Source organism: Eublepharis macularius, chromosome 11 (genome assembly GCF_028583425.1).
Source record: "Eublepharis macularius isolate TG4126 chromosome 11, MPM_Emac_v1.0, whole genome shotgun sequence".
Lineage (NCBI taxonomy): Eukaryota > Metazoa > Chordata > Lepidosauria > Squamata > Eublepharidae > Eublepharis > Eublepharis macularius.
The window spans coordinates 88,936,153-88,953,342 of NC_072800.1; positions in this window are offsets into that span (position 1 = coordinate 88,936,153).

Genomic DNA, 17,190 nt, shown 5'->3' on the forward strand with positions numbered 1-17,190 from the left:
GTGAAGGGTCAAGGCTGTTTTCAGTTTGCGGGGGTGGTGGCCTACCAGAGGAACCAAAGATCTGGGAATGAGTGAGAAGCACCCCCCCATCATGCTACTTTATGTTGTCCAGGGCCGGATTCCCACTCCCCCCCTGCCAACTCACCTGCAAGGGTTGTGGTGACCCCGATCCCAACTGCTGTGAGGAGGCCTGCAAAACACCGATGCCTTGACCAAATCCACCACTTCAGCAACTGGGGGCTCCTCCAAGTAAATACTACACAATAGAAAGAAAAAACCTCAAAGGTCTACAGAAATAATTATATATAAATTCTGTAATTTTGACAGAGTTCAGTACGTAATACAAAGTGCTGAAAGTGCTAATGAATAATTCATGATAAATATGCCATTCGATGATCCAATAAATATCCAATAAATAATTAAGTTAATAAAGATACATGCAATCCCAATCAAAGAGCCCCAATTTTTGGCTTTCGACTATAACCACTAGACCATGTTGTGTTGTGAAGAAGCTCCAGAAGGACGTTAACAGCTGCACAACAGAACCATAGGATAAGAGACATTGTATACGACATCTCAAGTGTATAGAACAACATCCGATTGGAGAAACTATACCGGCTGGACTTTTTGATCAGGATTGCATGTGTCTTTATTGACTTAATTATTTATTGGATATTTATTGGATTATTGAATGGCATATTTATCGTGCATTATTTATTGATCAAACCCTCGGCAGCCTCAGAGGCCACCAGCATACCAACCTGGGCTCTAATGGCCACAGGAACTGCTGGGATGGCAAGGAGCCACTGAGGACCACTGGTGTGATGACTGGGCCTGTGGCTGCATCAAAAGTCGCAACAGCCGCAAGGCTCCGAGCCGTAGGAGCCATTGGCGAAGCAGCTGAGCCCACCAATGGTGCTAGAATAGGAGTATGCTCCAATCAGGGCAGCCCATAGCTGGCAGAGCTGGAGCAGCCGCCTCCTGGCCAGGCCTGGTGAGGCTTAGACAGCCCCACCCTGTGGGAGGGAGGAAATCTGGGGGCGGATCCCAGGTATAAAGGGAGGCAGAGGAGATCCCTCCATAGGCCAGCACAGCAGGCAATAGCCCAGGAGAGGAGGGGGGAACAGCCAAGGCAGGGCAAAACCTGGAGGAGGTGGGAGTAGTGCACAGGGGTGGCCCCATAAAAGTGGGCAGGAAGGGGAAGCCTGTGAGGAGTGTTGGGAGACAAACTAGGTGAGAGAGAGAGCAGCTGAGCCCACCAATGGTGCTAGAATAGGAGTATGCTCCAATCAGGGCAGCCCATAGCTGGCAGAGCTGGAGCAGCCGCCTCCTGGCCAGGCCTGGTGAGGCTTAGACAGCCCCACCCTGTGGGAGGGAGGAAATCTGGGGGCGGATCCCAGGTATAAAGGGAGGCAGAGGAGATCCCTCCATAGGCCAGCACAGCAGGCAATAGCCCAGGAGAGGAGGGGGGAACAGCCAAGGCAGGGCAAAACCTGGAGGAGGTGGGAGTAGTGCACAGGGGTGGCCCCATAAAAGTGGGCAGGAAGGGGAAGCCTGTGAGGAGTGTTGGGAGACAAACTAGGTGAGAGAGAGAGAAGCGAGGCAAGCCAGAGAGCAAGAGCCAGGAACATGCTGTCTACCTGATGGAGAGTGTACTGCCCATGGTTCAGATAGATTCCAACAAGCAATAGTATTTAACAAAAGGAAGCAGCTTTATCCAGCAATAACAGCAATCCTCCACTCACCCAGTAACCTTGGTCTTCTAGGCAATGAGGTCAGTTCTTCAGCTGGTTACTCAGCAGCTGGGGTTTCTCTCCTGAAGATGCCGGCTCTCTCTCACGTCGCTCTCTCCCTCGTGCGTCTCGTGTCTCGCGCCTGCCCCTCTCCCTCTCAAGTTTTTCCCCTCTTATGTAGCCACACCTTATCACCACCAGGTGCTTGCTATTTACAGTGCTGTAGGTTAACTCCTTGCTACCCTGAGGCTGCTATTTACATGGAGAAGGGCTGTGTGGCTCACCACCTATCTCCTCGTGTTTACAATGGTCTTCCGGTATTTCCACTACAGAGGGAGAGAGGGACAAGGGTGCTGTAAACCCCCCATTCCACCCATTTTTGAAGCTTACCCTGTGCCCTGCTGAAAATGAGGCCAACCTACAAAGTGCACACACACCTCCGGCTCTGACGACCCCGAACTGGAGTCTGATAACCCACCAGGTTGGACCACAATACACAATACAGCTGAGGAGCTGGGGCGGAGAGGAGTAGCTGACCCCAGGCCACCTGCAGAGCTCATGGCGGGAGTGGGATTCGAACCAGCAGAGTGCTGATTCACAACTGCACCACTTAAACACTATGCTACAGCAGCTATTTGCTTCCAGGTTTAACTCAAGGTGCTGGTTCTTATTTTTAAAGCCTTTCATGAACTGTAATCTGCATCTAAAGGACTGTTCTTCTTTGAGCTCATGCGTCAAATGCACTCCTTCACCAGTTTAGAAGAAGCTGCCATTTACTGATTTGGATCATTTGCCCATCAAGGTCAAGCGACTCTGACCTGTAGCAGCTCTCCAGGTTTTCAGATAGAGGCCTTCCACCGTCACCTCGGACTTGATTATCATCATCATGCATCCAGCACCAGTGAGCATTTAAAGAAAAATCCCCCTGCCTCTGCTTGGAGTGCTAGCAAACAAGGTTACAAATCGTGAAGACTTAATAAGAAGCAACTTAGCTACAATCAATGACCATTCAGCAAGATTTTTGTACCGAAACAATGGATATCCCTTATCTGCAGGGCTTTTTTCCAGCTGGAACGCGGGGGAATGGAGTTCCAGCACCTCTTGAAAATGGTCACATGGCCGGCGGCCCCCGCCCCCTGTCTCCAGACAGAGGGGGGTTTAGATTGCCCTCCGTGTGGTGCGGAGGGCAATCTAAACTCCCCTCTGTCTGGAGATCAGGGGGCGGGGCCACCAGCCATGTGACCATTTTTGCCGAGGGTGATTTAAACTTTTTAAAACTCCCCCCTTGTTCCAGCTGACCCAAAGTAATGTCATTGTGTGGTCCTGAGTTCCACCACTGAGTTCCACCACCTCTTTTCCCAGAAAAAAAGCCCTGCTTATATGTATTTCATTAATCTGCAAACATGCCAGAATAAAGTTACCTACAACTGCATTATTCCATCATGGCATCATATCTACAATGTGTTGTTCTTATATTAATTCATACTCATAAAGTGTTAGTGTTTATTTAGTGCTAGTGGAATTAGGTGCTAGAACTTTATGAGTGCTCAGCTCTGAGAGAGCTGAGATTGACCCGACATCACCCAGCTGGCTTCAAGCGCAGGAGTGGGGAATCAAACCTGGTTCTCCAGATTACAGTCCTGCTGCTCTTAACCCACTACACCAAACTGGCTCTCCTTGAAACTCCCAGTGTATGTGTGACGGCCCCAAGCACCTTGTAATCCATGAATTAGACTTAGAGCCAAGCTGCAAGTGACGAATGACACTTGCCTGGCAAGTGAACAGACTCACGTGTATTCCTCCCTGTTCACTTGCCATTCACTTGCTCTCCACTTGATCGAGTGGAGTGCAAGTGAATAGCAAGTGAACAGGGAGGAATACACGTGAGTCTGTTCACTTGCCAGGCAAGTGTCATTCGTCACTTGTAGCTTGGCTCTTAGATACATGGGGTGGAAACCTTTATGTGTCGAGGCTTCTAGGTCACTAGTGAGTGGTGTTTACACAAGCTTCAGTTTGGGGCTCGCTATCACAAATGCTGCCCAAAATGGCAGCATTGGTGGCACTGGGAGAAGACTGTCCGGCTACAGGTTGGGGGCCAGAATGAACAGCCTATTTCAGCCATTTTCATCTCAAAGCTGGCACACACACCCAGTAGGGAATTGGCCCCCACCCACAGGTCAAGACTGGCTGTTTTTTTCTCTAAAGCGTGGACTAAAAAGCTGTAATTTTCATGAAGCACTCCACAGAACGGATTCCATTTTCATGTCGTCATAGCAACGGCAGCCGGACCATTCTCTCTGGAGGCCTTCTCCCTTTCCTGTAGGAAGGAACGTGATCATTAATCATCATCTGGAGAACATTTGGGGTTAGATACAGGCTGGAAAGATTGAAGATTTTCATCTGGTGTCACTTGAAAAAAAATGTGGCTATTTAATTGGGAGAAAATGTTAAACTGATCCAACCATTGTAAATATCTCTTGTGGACGGTGTTTCCTAGAGTTGTCTGGGCCTTACATAACAGAGGCGTGAAGTGTAAGGAATTTAATTTCGAGGCCTTGTCCGATTAAAAGCCTGAGGCAATTAATTAAGTTTTAAACCCAGACAAAAGAAATTATCTCGCTTCAATCTGATTACTTTCTCACCCCATGATGTGAGAGGACCAAGACAGCCCAGCTATATTTGAGCTGAGAAAAGTAATCTGAATTTGGAGATCAGTCCCTGGAGCTCTTGCAAACGTCAGCGTTAAACGGCAACACAATTTGATTTGTAGCTTTGAATTAGCATAGCATGGCTTCTCGAACGTCTTAACTATTGACAAACTTCCACCTTTTTTCTCTGCTCAGCTTCATTTGTTCTGATTTCCCTGGGTTTACATCGGAGTCGTGCGGGTTAGCCGACCTGAAGGTGAGCCAAGATATCAAGATGTTGAAGATTAACCAGTCTAAGGCTGCTTCCGCACACGCTGGATAATCCACTTTCAATAATCTAGTGAACATTTGAAACTGATTTTCCATGTGTGGAACAAAAAATCCACTTCCAAAGGATTGCGAAAGTGCATTGAAAGTGCATTATTCAACGTGTGTGGAAATGGCCTAACAGTGCAATCCCAAATAGTGCTATATCCTTCTAAACAGATTAACTTTCACAAAGTTAGAACGATGCAACTCCGCTTTTGTTTGCAATCAACGGTGTAACACAAATAGGTAAAAATAATTAAACACCTTAGCTGTCAGAAAATACGTATCTGAGATAAAATAATAGTTATTTAAAAAATCACACCAAATACATTTTTTCTTATTAAACAGGTGCCTGTCTTATGTCTATTCCTTTCTGGTAATAAAGACATTGAACACTGAATACTGAAATTATCATTATGCAGCATTGTCTGTATGTTACAGCAGGATTATGGACCTTTGGTTTGTCAATGGTGCATTAAGGGAGTGGTTGGGTGACGCTGCTAGTTCAGAGACACGTATTATATGGATCCGTTTTCTTTCTCTGGTTCAGGTTGGATTGAGTTTCTGGCTTTGGGAACGATTCCAGTGCTGCCTAGTTTGGGAGGGATGGTGGTAGGAGAAATGGTATGTTTTTTTAATAGTGCTTTATTCTTTTATTAATAAGAATAAAAGCCCAATAAAAGGACAGTGAGAAAGAAACAAAAAGAATAGAAAAGGAGAAAGAAGAAAACAACGAAAATAAAAGAAACAAAGAAAAATAATACGTATTTCATTTTCCTCTACAACACCTATCATATCTTTACAAACAACGTAGTTATAGTTCTCTGATACCTCCAAATTTTACCTTTTCATTATCGCCCCCCTTCTATTTCTTTTTCCCAAGATTATCTTCTTAGAAATCAAATCCACAAATCATCTGTTCATTTTTTTTGGCTCATGCAGAAAGTCAATAAGGGGTTTCCACTTAACCATAAAAGTAGACAATGTTTTATCTCTGATCAAAGCTATAAGTTTAGCCATCTCTGCTAACTCCCATCATTTTCTTAATCCAGTCTTCAGTTGAAGACAATGAAGCACTTTTCCATTTTTGCGCATAGCTTGTGCAACAGCATCTAGCTGCTGTTGTCATGTATAGAAACGGGATACCATGTTTATTTTTCAACTGGTTGTCTGTTAGTCCCAACTAAAAGGCTTCTGGTTTAAATTGTACGTTGATCTTCAAAATTTTCTGTATTATATGAATTTGTGACCAATTTTTTTTTGCTTTGAGATAAGTCCACCAAAGATGGTAGGATGTTCCTTCATGTCGCTCACATTTCCAACATTTGACATACCTTTACTCACTTTTGCTAATTTATCAGGCGACATATCCCAGCAATACATCATTTTGTAAAAAATTCTTTAAGTGTGGAACTCAAAGTAAATTTGAGCCCCTTTACCCACATATTTTCCCACTGGTCCATTGGTATATTATACCCAGGGCATTTTTTCAGCAGGGACACGGTGGTACGGAGTCCTGGAACCTCTTGAAAATGGTCACATGGGTGGTGGCCCCGCCCCCTGATCTCCAGACAGAGGGGAGTTTAGATTGCCCTCCGCACTGCTTGGCAGCATGGAGGGCCATCTAAACTCCCCTCTGTCTGGAGATCAGGGGGCGGGGCCACCACTCATGTGGCCATTTTCTCCTAGGGCAACCCACTGTGTTCCACCACCTCCTTTCCTAGAAAAAAAGCCCCGATTATACCCAACATTTTAAGCCCATTTTACCATACAGTCTTTCACACATTCTTCTTCCAGAGAAATGGTATGTTGATGAGATGGCCTGGGAGATGTGACGTTGCTTCATGCCTGCTCATCACCATATATGTGCTTCATCAACCTTCTCTTTAGAAGGAATCCAACTGCATGATTTAACAAAGCGCTGAGAGAATGAAAGAGATTAGAGACGTGGGAGAGGACATTGATGGAAATGCTGAGTTTGACGGGCCATGCTATTGAGCATTCTGCAAGGCCTATTAGGCAGAAGTGGAAACTGTGAAGAAACATGACCTGTCCTGCTCCCGTTACACCAGTAGAATCCTGTCCAGTTCAGTTATATAGGATGATTCGGCACTCGTTTGCTCCTAGGGTGGAATCTCACAGTGAGAAGGAAATGACAAAGCTGTGGCATTTTTGCGTGTTTCTGTGTTGATAAGATATCTCAGGGCCAAGCTACGAATGACACTTGCCTGGCAAGTGAACAGACTCACGTGTATTCCTCCCTGTTAACTTGGCATTCACTTGATCAAATGGAGTGCAAGTGAATGGCAAGTGAACAGGGAGGAATACACGTGAGTCTGTTCACTTGCCAGGCAAGTGTCATTCGTCACTTGTAGCTTGGCCCTCAGACATGCTCTGAGCTGAATGCCCATTTTGGAACGTTCTCCGGTTCAGGTTTGGATATTTTCTGCTTGGTGTGCCTGGATGCTGCTGATCAGATTCCCGATGGCTGCGGATATTGGAGTCTGTGATGCGGCCTCCTGACTCTCTTGGCTAATAAAGTGACAAAAGTGGAAGACCCGCTGATGAAAATTGGCCAAGCTTCGTTATTACAGGAGCTGATGCCAATGCTATTGAAGAAGGCAGTGGTTTGGCCACTTGTTAAAAAAAGCCCTCTTTCGGAGCAGCTAATTAGAAGCCAATTTCAAATCTTTTCTTGCATGGCAAAATAACTCCATGGTTTCCTGGATGGCACCCTTGCCCTTGATTCATTCCTATCTGGCTTCAGGCCTGGCTGCGGTACAGAGCTAGCCTTGGTTACTAGCTGGTAGGATTTGTTCATTTTGTTAACAGGACCGGAGCTTTCTGCAACCTCTGAAATACAGAAAGGTTTCTACGGTTGCTCTAGATTATGAAATTCCCTCCCTAGATATGCTAATTAGATACTAGGCCTGCCAACTTCCAGGAGGGGGCTGGCGATCTCCCTGAATTTCAACTGATCTCCAGGCAACAGAGACCAGTTCCTATGGAGAAAATGGCTGCTTTGGAGGGTGGACACCATGGCATTATATCCTGCTGAAGTCCCTCCCTCCTTAACCTCCATCTTTCCCGAGATCCACCCCCATATCTCCAGAAATTTCCCAACCTGGAGTTAAGAACATAAGAGAAGCCATGTTGGATCAGGCCAATGGCCCATCCAGTCCAACACTGTGTCACACAGTGGCCAAAAAACCAGGTGTCCTCAGGAGGTCTGCCAGTGGGGAAGGGACACTAGGAGCCCTCCCACTGATCCCCCCCCAAAACCAAGAATACAGAGCATCACTGCCCTAGACAGATCCATCTATACCTTGTGGATAACAGCCACGGATGGACCTTTGTGCCATATGTTTATCCAATCCCCTCTTGAAGCTGCTTATGCTTGAAGCTGCCACTTCCTCCTGAGGCAGTGAATTCCATGTGTTAATCACTCTTTGGGTGGAGAAGGACTTCCTTTTATCCGTTCTAACCCAACTGCTCAGCAATTTCATTGAGTGCCCATGAGTTCTTGGCCGTTTTCACATGTCTTACCGGCTCCGGTACGTTGCGCAAAGCTCCTGCAAGGCCAGCGTCTTCCTGGCACGAATTCCCGGTTCCTTGGAAGAGCTTTGTGCGACGTATCGGAGCTGTTAATACATGTGAAAACGGCCCTTGTATTGTGAGAAAGGGAGAAAAATACTTCTTTCTCTACCCTAACATTGTCTTTGTAATTGCATTTGCTTTTTTAAAAAAAACTTACATTTTAAAATTTCTGCCTTAACCTATATATTTAAAAATGGATATATTTAAAAATGGCACGATTTCCCGGTTCCTTGGAAGAGCTTTGTGCGACGTATCGGAGCTGTTAATACATGTGAAAACGGCCCTTGTATTGTGAGAAAGGGAGAAAAATACTTCTTTCTCTACCCTAACATTGTCTTTGTAATTGCATTTGCTTTTTTAAAAAAAACTTACATTTTAAAATTTCTGCCTTAACCTATATATTTAAAAATGGATTGTATTCTGGTTCTTTAATATGAGTTGCTGATAATGCTCATTCCGTTCTGTGAATTGCCCTTGTGTGTGTGTTTTTGATGGGAAGGCAGAGTAAAAATGTTTGAACTCGATACCCTAAAGCACACCAAGACGTTCCAGCTACTAAGAAAAAGTCTGCATAATTCAGAGACGGTGTTCACTCCAGAGACTTCTAAAAAAATCTCTGCAATATATAATTCTGATTATAATTTTTGACCACTTGATCTGTTGCTTGGGAATTTACTGCATGGTTTGTACGTGCATGATAAATAGATCAGAGCCGGATCTAGGGGTGCGGGCGCCTGGTGCAACCCTTGCCTGGAACTGCATGATGATGTCATTTTCGTGACGTCATCATGCAGGGTGGGAGGTGTGCCCACCCGCGTGGCAAGCCAACCGCCCCAGTGCCCAGTGAGCCGTGGAGCTGGTGGTGGTGGCGGCGTGGGTGTATGTTGGGGCGGGCAGCTGGGGCGGCTGGCTGGCTTGCCGCGCGTGCAGGACCTCCCAGCCCTGCGCTCAGCCACCCGCGTGGCAAGCCAGCTGCCCCAGTGCACGCCCTCACTGCCACCGCCACCACCTGTTCCAAGGCGCACCATGTGCTGGGGCAGCCGGCTTGCCGCACGGCCAGCTGAGTGCAGGGCTAGGAGGCACTTCATGCGGTTTGCATGCCCCACTGCTGTGTGCCATGCACGCGGCAAGCTGGCTTCCCCAGCACACGATGCACCACGGAACTGGTGGAGGCAGCGAGGCTGTGCGCTGGGGAAGCTGGCTTGCCACGTGGGTGGCTGAGCACAGGGCTGGGAGGTCCTGCGTGCGTGGCAAGCCAGCCGCCCCATCAGCAGGGCTGGCGCGGGCCTCCCAACCCTGCCCTCAGCCTCCTGGGTGGCAAACCACGGCGTGGTCCTGGGCGGCTGGAAGCCGCACCCAGTGCCCCCTCTTTGGCAGTGCTGGGGGCAGGCTACCCGCCCTGCCCCCCTTGATCCAGCCCTGAAATAGATGCATTCCCTGTATCTCCTACCTTTCCCCCTCCAAAGGGGACCCAAAGTGGCTCACAACAGTCTCTCTTCTATTTTATCCCTGCAACAACCTTGTGAGGTAGGCCAGGCGCAGAGTGTGAGACTGGCCTGAGGCCGCCCTGAAATCTTTCCCATTTCCTATCCTCTGACTTTTGTCTTCATGCAAGAAGGAAAAAAAGAAGAAGTTTCCTCCTTCTTTTAACTATTTCTCAGTGATGGTTAGAAATGGATTTATGAACTGTTTGTGCTGCTTGCGTTGGTTTTAAAATATTTATACTGTATCCAGGGCTCATTTTGAGGGGGAACGCATGGGAACGCAGTTCCAGCAGTTCCCCAAAAAGGTCACATGTCAGGTGGCCCCGCCCACCTGACTCTCGGCCACTTTGGGCCCATTTCAGCCTGGATTGGGGCCAAAATGGCCTGGATCGGGCCTCTGACGGGTGGTGGATCACGCTCCCGCTCATCAGCGGCCTGATCCTGACCATTTTGTGCCCCTTTTCAGCCATTTTCAGCCCCTTTTTGCCATTTTGGGCCCAATTTCAGCCCTGAATGGCCACGATTGGGTCCAAACCAGCCAGAAGAGGTGATGTCAGGGGGTGTGGCATATGCAAATCAGTCATACTAATGACACACTTCTGGTGATGGCAAGAGGCGTGGCATATGCTAATAAGTTATGTTAATGAGTTCCTCCAGCTCTTTTTCTGCGAAATGACCCCTGACTGTATCTATTATGTTTTGAAACTGTGGTTGTAATTTTAACGTATACAAATGTGATCCGCCCTGAGCCTGCCAGTGCGGGGAGGGCAGAATATAAATTTAAACAAATAAAAATAAATAAATAAATCATTAATGGGAAAAACAGACTGCGTCTGATTTTATATGTTTCTTATTTATTAGGGCCATTAATCCTCCCCACAATGCCAAAGGACATTTTTCCCCCCTTGAGTGGAGAAGGGCAGCCAAAGACATAATCAGAAAACCCTCTTCAAATGGCAATTTGCTGTGCTTGTAGTTAAAAATGAATCTTTTATGGCCTCGATGATACCTGATTCTTCACTAGTCATTGAACGTAATAGAGGTTGATAAATGGACTTCAGAGAAGAGGCCAACATATAAAAGCCTCCTTTGAGCAAGCATGACTTTGAAGAACTTGATTAAAGTTAAGCCAGTCCTGATAGTGTGCCAAAATATGAGAATAAATGGAATAGGACTTCTATTATGCTATGTACTTCCACTGAACATTGTGGTATGGTGGATTTGCTCACATTCTGTTTTAGATTCTTAAATCCATTTGGTCCACAAAATAGGAAAGAGTCCAGTAGTGCCTTTAAAACTAACCAACTTTATTGTAGCATAAGCTTTCGAGAACCACAGCTCTCTTTGTCAGATGCAGAAGATGCGGAAGAGAGCTGTGGTTCTCAAAAGCTTATGCTATAATAAAGTTGGTTAGTCTTAAAGGTGCTACTGGACTCTTTACTATTTTGCAACTACAGACTAACACGGCGAACTCTATTGGGCCCACAGTATCTGAAGGACAGCCTTCACCTTGACAAATTTGCTTGACCTTCCAGTCGAACGGATGTTGCCTTTGTGTGGGTTCCAACTTTAGCTGAAGCTAGGATGTTCAGGTAGGATTTTTCAATTGGTGTTCCTAACTTGTAGAATTAGCTCCCCCAGGAGGTGAGACAAGTTCTATCCTAATCTGCCTTGTAGAGAAATCAAAGATCTTATTCCAGAAGGTCTTTGAACTAAATTAAAGGAACTGGATGGCTCTTGATCTTTTATATCCCTAAGTTTGTGTTTGGATCAATCTGATGAGTTCATGGATTTTATTGTATATTTCAATTTTGATTTTTTTTGCATGAATATCAGACTCATCCTGAGGCCCCACGTAGGTGGAAACGTGGCATACTATCATCCTGAAAAAAATGCATAAATGCATGTTGAAGAAGCCGTGAATCACAACAAAGAGAACTGCCACTCAAATTGGCTGAAGGTAAAATTTGAGGTGACTCAGTCTAGAGAGTCCCAAAGAGGTGAAATTACAAAGCAGAATTCTGCCCAGGTCTGCCAATTGTGACCACGCCAGCCTGAGCTTTGATCCTGGAAAGCTTACACCCTGAAAGTTTTGTTGGTCTCTAAGGTGCCACTGGACTCAAATCTTGCTGTTCTACTACAAGAGCGCTGAACTCTCGAAAACTTACGCCCTGAAAATCCTGTTGGTCTCTAAGGTGCTACCGGACTCAAATCCTGCTGTTCTACTGCAGAACGACACAGCTCCTAGCCTAAAACTACCCTCATGGAAGGCATCGCATTCAGCCTCATGGAGTGGAAATCTGTCAACCTCACGAAAAAACTTGCACAGATCCATCCCTTATAACAACCCACCCACCTTTTGGCTGGGATATAAAGGCTCTGGGATCGCCATTCCTACGTGTCTGAAGAAGGGAGCTGTGACTCTCAAAAGCTTACACCCTGAAAACCTTGTTGGTCTCTTAGGTGCCACTGGACTCAGATCTTACACCACCCTGATAATGAGACTGTCCAATTAGGCTTCAAACCATCATATTCCCATCATATTCAAATTGTGAAATGGTGTAAATAAGTCCCCTGAAAGGTCTACTGGAATTAAGTGCTTGGATAGTTCTTCCAGAAATTGTCTCCAGCTTCTGTGATAGCTGTAGATGAACAAAAGTTCATCTTGGTTGTTGTGGGTTTTCCAGGCTGTATTGCCGTGGTCTTGCCGTGGTCTTGCCAAGACCACGGCAATACAGCCTGGAAAACCCACAACAACCATCGTTCTCCGGCCGTGAAAGCCTTCGACAATACATCAAATGTTCATCTTCTATAGGATTTCATTCCGCCCCCCTCCCCGCCCCAACAAATCCAGCCATTAAATGAACCGATGTTGGCAAATAGATACAACTTTATAACCTGCCATTCAAATAGACAGTAGGGTTTGCCAGGCAGCTACTGTGTTGCCAAAGCAACCAAAAATGAGATGGTGAGTGTGGGGCAGAGAGGAAATGAACGTGTTGAAAGAGCAAGCTTTGCTTTTCTCCCCAAACTGCATAGACACCTCAATTTTACATACACCAGAAGGAAACTTTGGTCAGTGACTGCTGAGTTGCATTTCAGCTGTTAGTTTACTGCAGCTTTGAATCAACAAACTGTTTTCTGTTCCAGTCAGTCTGTGACTCTGATCATAGATGGCTGATTCCACACACGTTGGATAATGCACTTTCAATGCACATTGGCCGTTTCTACATGCTGTTAAAGAGATGATCTACTTACTGAAGGCTGGCGTTTTTTCCCACAGATTCCAGATGCCTCTGATTTCAAAGCGGAAGCAAGCACAAAGCGGAAGCAGGCAGTTTGTCTTGCGTCTGATCAGCGTCTTTTCTGAGACCAGGATTTCCCATTCTTTCCTGTGCCAGGTCAAGGACGCTGATCAGACGCAAGACAAACTGCCTGCTTCCGCTTTGAAATCGGAGGCATCTGGAATCTGTGAAAAAAATGCCAGCGTTCAGTAAGTAGACCGTCTCTTTAACAGCATGTGGAAACGGCCTTTATCAATCGTTTGAGGTGGATTTTTTGTTCCGCACAAAAAAAATCTGTTCCAAATGATCTATAAAGAGGATTGGAAGTGCATTATTCAACGTGTGCAGAATCACTTGATAACTGTTTGTTTTCATTGACAAATTCTAAGATTTTGTTAGAAGAGGAGGACTTAACATCCCTTTCCTCAGTTTTAGAGTGGGACAAACCAGAAAGTTAGAAAGATAGAGAGGCCAGGGCATCTGTTTACTCCTTACTGCCCTGAACTATCCTTTGATGTGTAGATTGCTAATCTCAAGACTTCCTCCTTGTGACATCCTCCTCTTCCTCCTTTTGTCCCTTTCTGAATTTCCTGCAGTGTGCAGGGGGTTAGACTAGATGACCCTGTAAGTCCCTTCCAACCCTATGATTCTATGATTCTCTCCATCTTGCCCCATGGATGCAGGACTTCTTCTGCAATCCACGCCCATCGGACTAGATAGGTAGATAGGAACCTCTCTCTCTTCTTTCCTATCAGAGTATGGTAGGAAGGTAGGTAGGTAAGCGAGAGCCAGTTTGGTGTAGTGGTTAAGAGCATGGGACTGTAATCTGGAGAGCTGGGTTTGATTCCCCACTCCTCCGCCTGAAGCCAGCTGGGTGGCCTTGGGCTAGTCACAGCTCTCTCAGAGCTCTCTCAGCCCCACCCACCTCACAGGGTATTTTGTTGTGGGGATAATAGTAACATACTTTGTAAACAGCTCTGAGTGGGCATTAAGTTGTCCTGAAGGGTGGTCTATAAATCAAATGTTGTTGTTGTTATTAGGTAGGTAGGTAGGTAAATATATTGTATATGGCCATTGGCCTTTACAAAACAAAATGTATATAGCAAATTTACAACCATAAAATTAAAAAAACAAACAAACATCATTAACATTATTTAAATCACAAGCAAGAGGATCAGAGTATGGAGTTCCTATAAAAAAGAACTTTTATTTCCTTTCTAAACTAAGTGTAAGTTTGTTATTTTCCCTCTCACACTCACACCAGCCAGCACACTCCAAAACACCCAACACGTTTTCTTTGCAATTGATGCTACTCTGCTACACTCCTACAAATTTATGGAGGACCAGGTTTTAATAGATTCTTCTTTCGAGCAAGAACCACTTCAGTTCGAGGGAGGCTATTCGCCTCTTGAGTCTCCGGTGGGAGATTCATCAGGTGGGGAGGGGCATTGGCAGTGAGGTAATGACTTTCCATGCAGATGGTTCTAAATTCAACAAGTACGGTTCAAGGATGCCAAGGATGTCAAGAACAACCATCGTCTGCCTGAGAACTTGGAGAGATGCTGCCAGTCAAGAATAAGTAAATAAGAATAAGATAGATGGACCACTTGTCTGGCTCAATGAAAAAAGAAGAGGGAGGGAAAAATTCAAACTCAGCCTGAAATATCCTGAAGATGCAACAAGGCTCAAGTGATATCAAATAAAATATAATCAAAATAATTATCTACTAGCAATAGAGCCTGTTGTAAAAATAAATACAATGAGCTCTAGCAGCAGGGCCTTGGGAGGGCCGCGCCAGCTGGTGGAGGCAGCAGGAAGGTCGCATGGGAAGGGACCCCCCCCCCCATGCTGCGTCTCCCCACTGGCTCCACAGGCCCCCAGAGACCTGCCTCCGATGTCTCACTTTTTGTCCTGGTGCAGGCACTCTGCAGGGCTGGGGTGTGCCTGCGCCAAGATAAAAAGTGAGTTGGTGGGAACATGGCTTGGCACTCATATAGTAGGATTATGCAGTGTACACGATAATAAAATTAAAAACCAGGGGCCTGAATGTCAGGCTTCATTAAGAGTGAGAGCAAACTGAAATATGTTCCAAGCACAGTTGATGAAAATGTCAACCAATACAAGGCCATACATGTTTTGGCTGCAGGGGCCTTGCTATCAGCTGCAGAGAAAACGTGATGGTTTTTGGAGTTTGCTGACTGGTATGCATGTGTGAGAGAAAATAAACATACTCTTAGCTTAGGTTTAACAAAGAAATAAGAGTTCTTTATTATAGGAACTCCATACTCTGATAGAAAAGTAGAGAGAGAGAGAGATTTCTAACTATCAATCTAGCCTAAGGATGGACAGAGATGGCAGGACAAGTCCTGCATCCATGGTGCAAGATGGAGAAGAGAGAGAGTTATGTGACAATGAGAGGAAGAGAAGGATGTCATGAGGAGGAAGACCTGAGATTAGCAATCTACACATCAAAGAATAATTCAGAGCAGGAAGGAGTAGAGATGGGCACGAACAGAAAAAAAACGAACATGATGTTCATTGTTTGTTGCCATTCATGAACAGTGACTCACGAGCAACCACGAACATGGCCCTGTTCACGAACATGTTCGTGGTTGTCTGTTTGCGGGGGCCAGCAGGCTCTCCTCCAGCCATCATCCAAGTTTGATCAAGATCCCTACTGCACCACTCCCAGAAACCTGACCTGAGCAGGCACCAGGAAAGGTACCAATAATAAATAATAGCTTGGCCCCAGAGCCTGGCAGCAGCCCTGGAACCTGAAGGGGTAGATCCCTATCCCACCACATACAAAGAAAATTCAAGCTCCAATGCACTCTCTCTATCAAAATGCCAACAGCAACTGTTTCTCTCCCTCTCCACTGTCTGCAAAGTCAGAGCTGGGAGCCCCCCTCCCCCCTGCTCTTTGCTCCCTTGTAACAAATTTGGAGCTCCACACTTGAAAGGAAGACCTGCCTATCAAGCTAAATTGGGCTTAGCTTGGGGTTTCCAGGGCAACAGCAGGAGTTCAGACAATCCCTGCCTAAGTTGTCAAGGGAATTGATTGCAGGTGCCAGATTGTCTGGCTTGATGAACAGCAACGAAGGAGGCTTGCAATGACCACCTGTTCATTTAGAACGGGCCTCACAAACAGCTTATTCGCGAACAGCAGTTTGGGCTGTTCGTGGGTTTTTTTTGTTCGTATTGCTGTTCGTGCCCATCTCTAGTAAGGAGTAAATAGATGACCTGATCTTTCTATCTTTCTAGTTTTTTCCTCTCTGTAACTTAATATTAATAATAACATTCGATTTATATACCGCCCTTCAGGACAACTTAACACCCACTCAGAGTGGTTTACAACTTAATGCCCACTCTGAACGGTTTACAAAGTATGTTATTATTATCCTCATAACAATAATCACCCTGTGAGGTTGGTGGGGCTGAGAGAACTCCTAGAAGCTGTGACTCGCCCAAGGTCACCCAGCTGGCTTCAAGCGGAGGAGTGGGGAATCGAATCCACCTCTCCAGATTACAGTCCCATACTCTTAACCACTACACCAAACTAGCTCTCTTGAGGAGAGGGACAGCATTAAGTCCTCTTAGCACTTCCTCAGTGGTCAATAATATACACTTTTGCAAAGGCAGCTTCTCTTGTTAAAAAAGGACGTTAGCCAGTCTTTTTCATTTCAAAGCAGCCCTCCAGAAGAACCAGTGGCATTGCCAAGCCTTCCCCAGGAAATAGAAACATTGTGAGCCAAGCTACAAGTGATGCCTGACAAAGGTTGGACGCTTGTCAGCTTCCCTCAAGTTTTGATGGGAAATGTAGGTATCCTGGTCTTGCAGCTTGGCTTTCCATTTAATTGAAGTTTACAGAGCGGCAGTCTATGGGAGGGCGAACACGAGGTCAGGAGGGGAGTGCAGGCGTTGGGCTCTTGCTGGGCACCCCCCCTTCCCCTCTGCTGTGTGTGTGTGGGGGGGGGGGGTGGTTCTATAAACTTCAATTAAATGGAGAGCCAAGCTGTAAGACCAGGATGCCTAAATTTCCCATCAAAACTTGAGGTAAGCTGACAAGTGTCCAACCTGTGTCAGGCGTCACTTGTAGCTTGGCTCTAAGAGGAATTCTTACCTGGTAGGTTCAGAG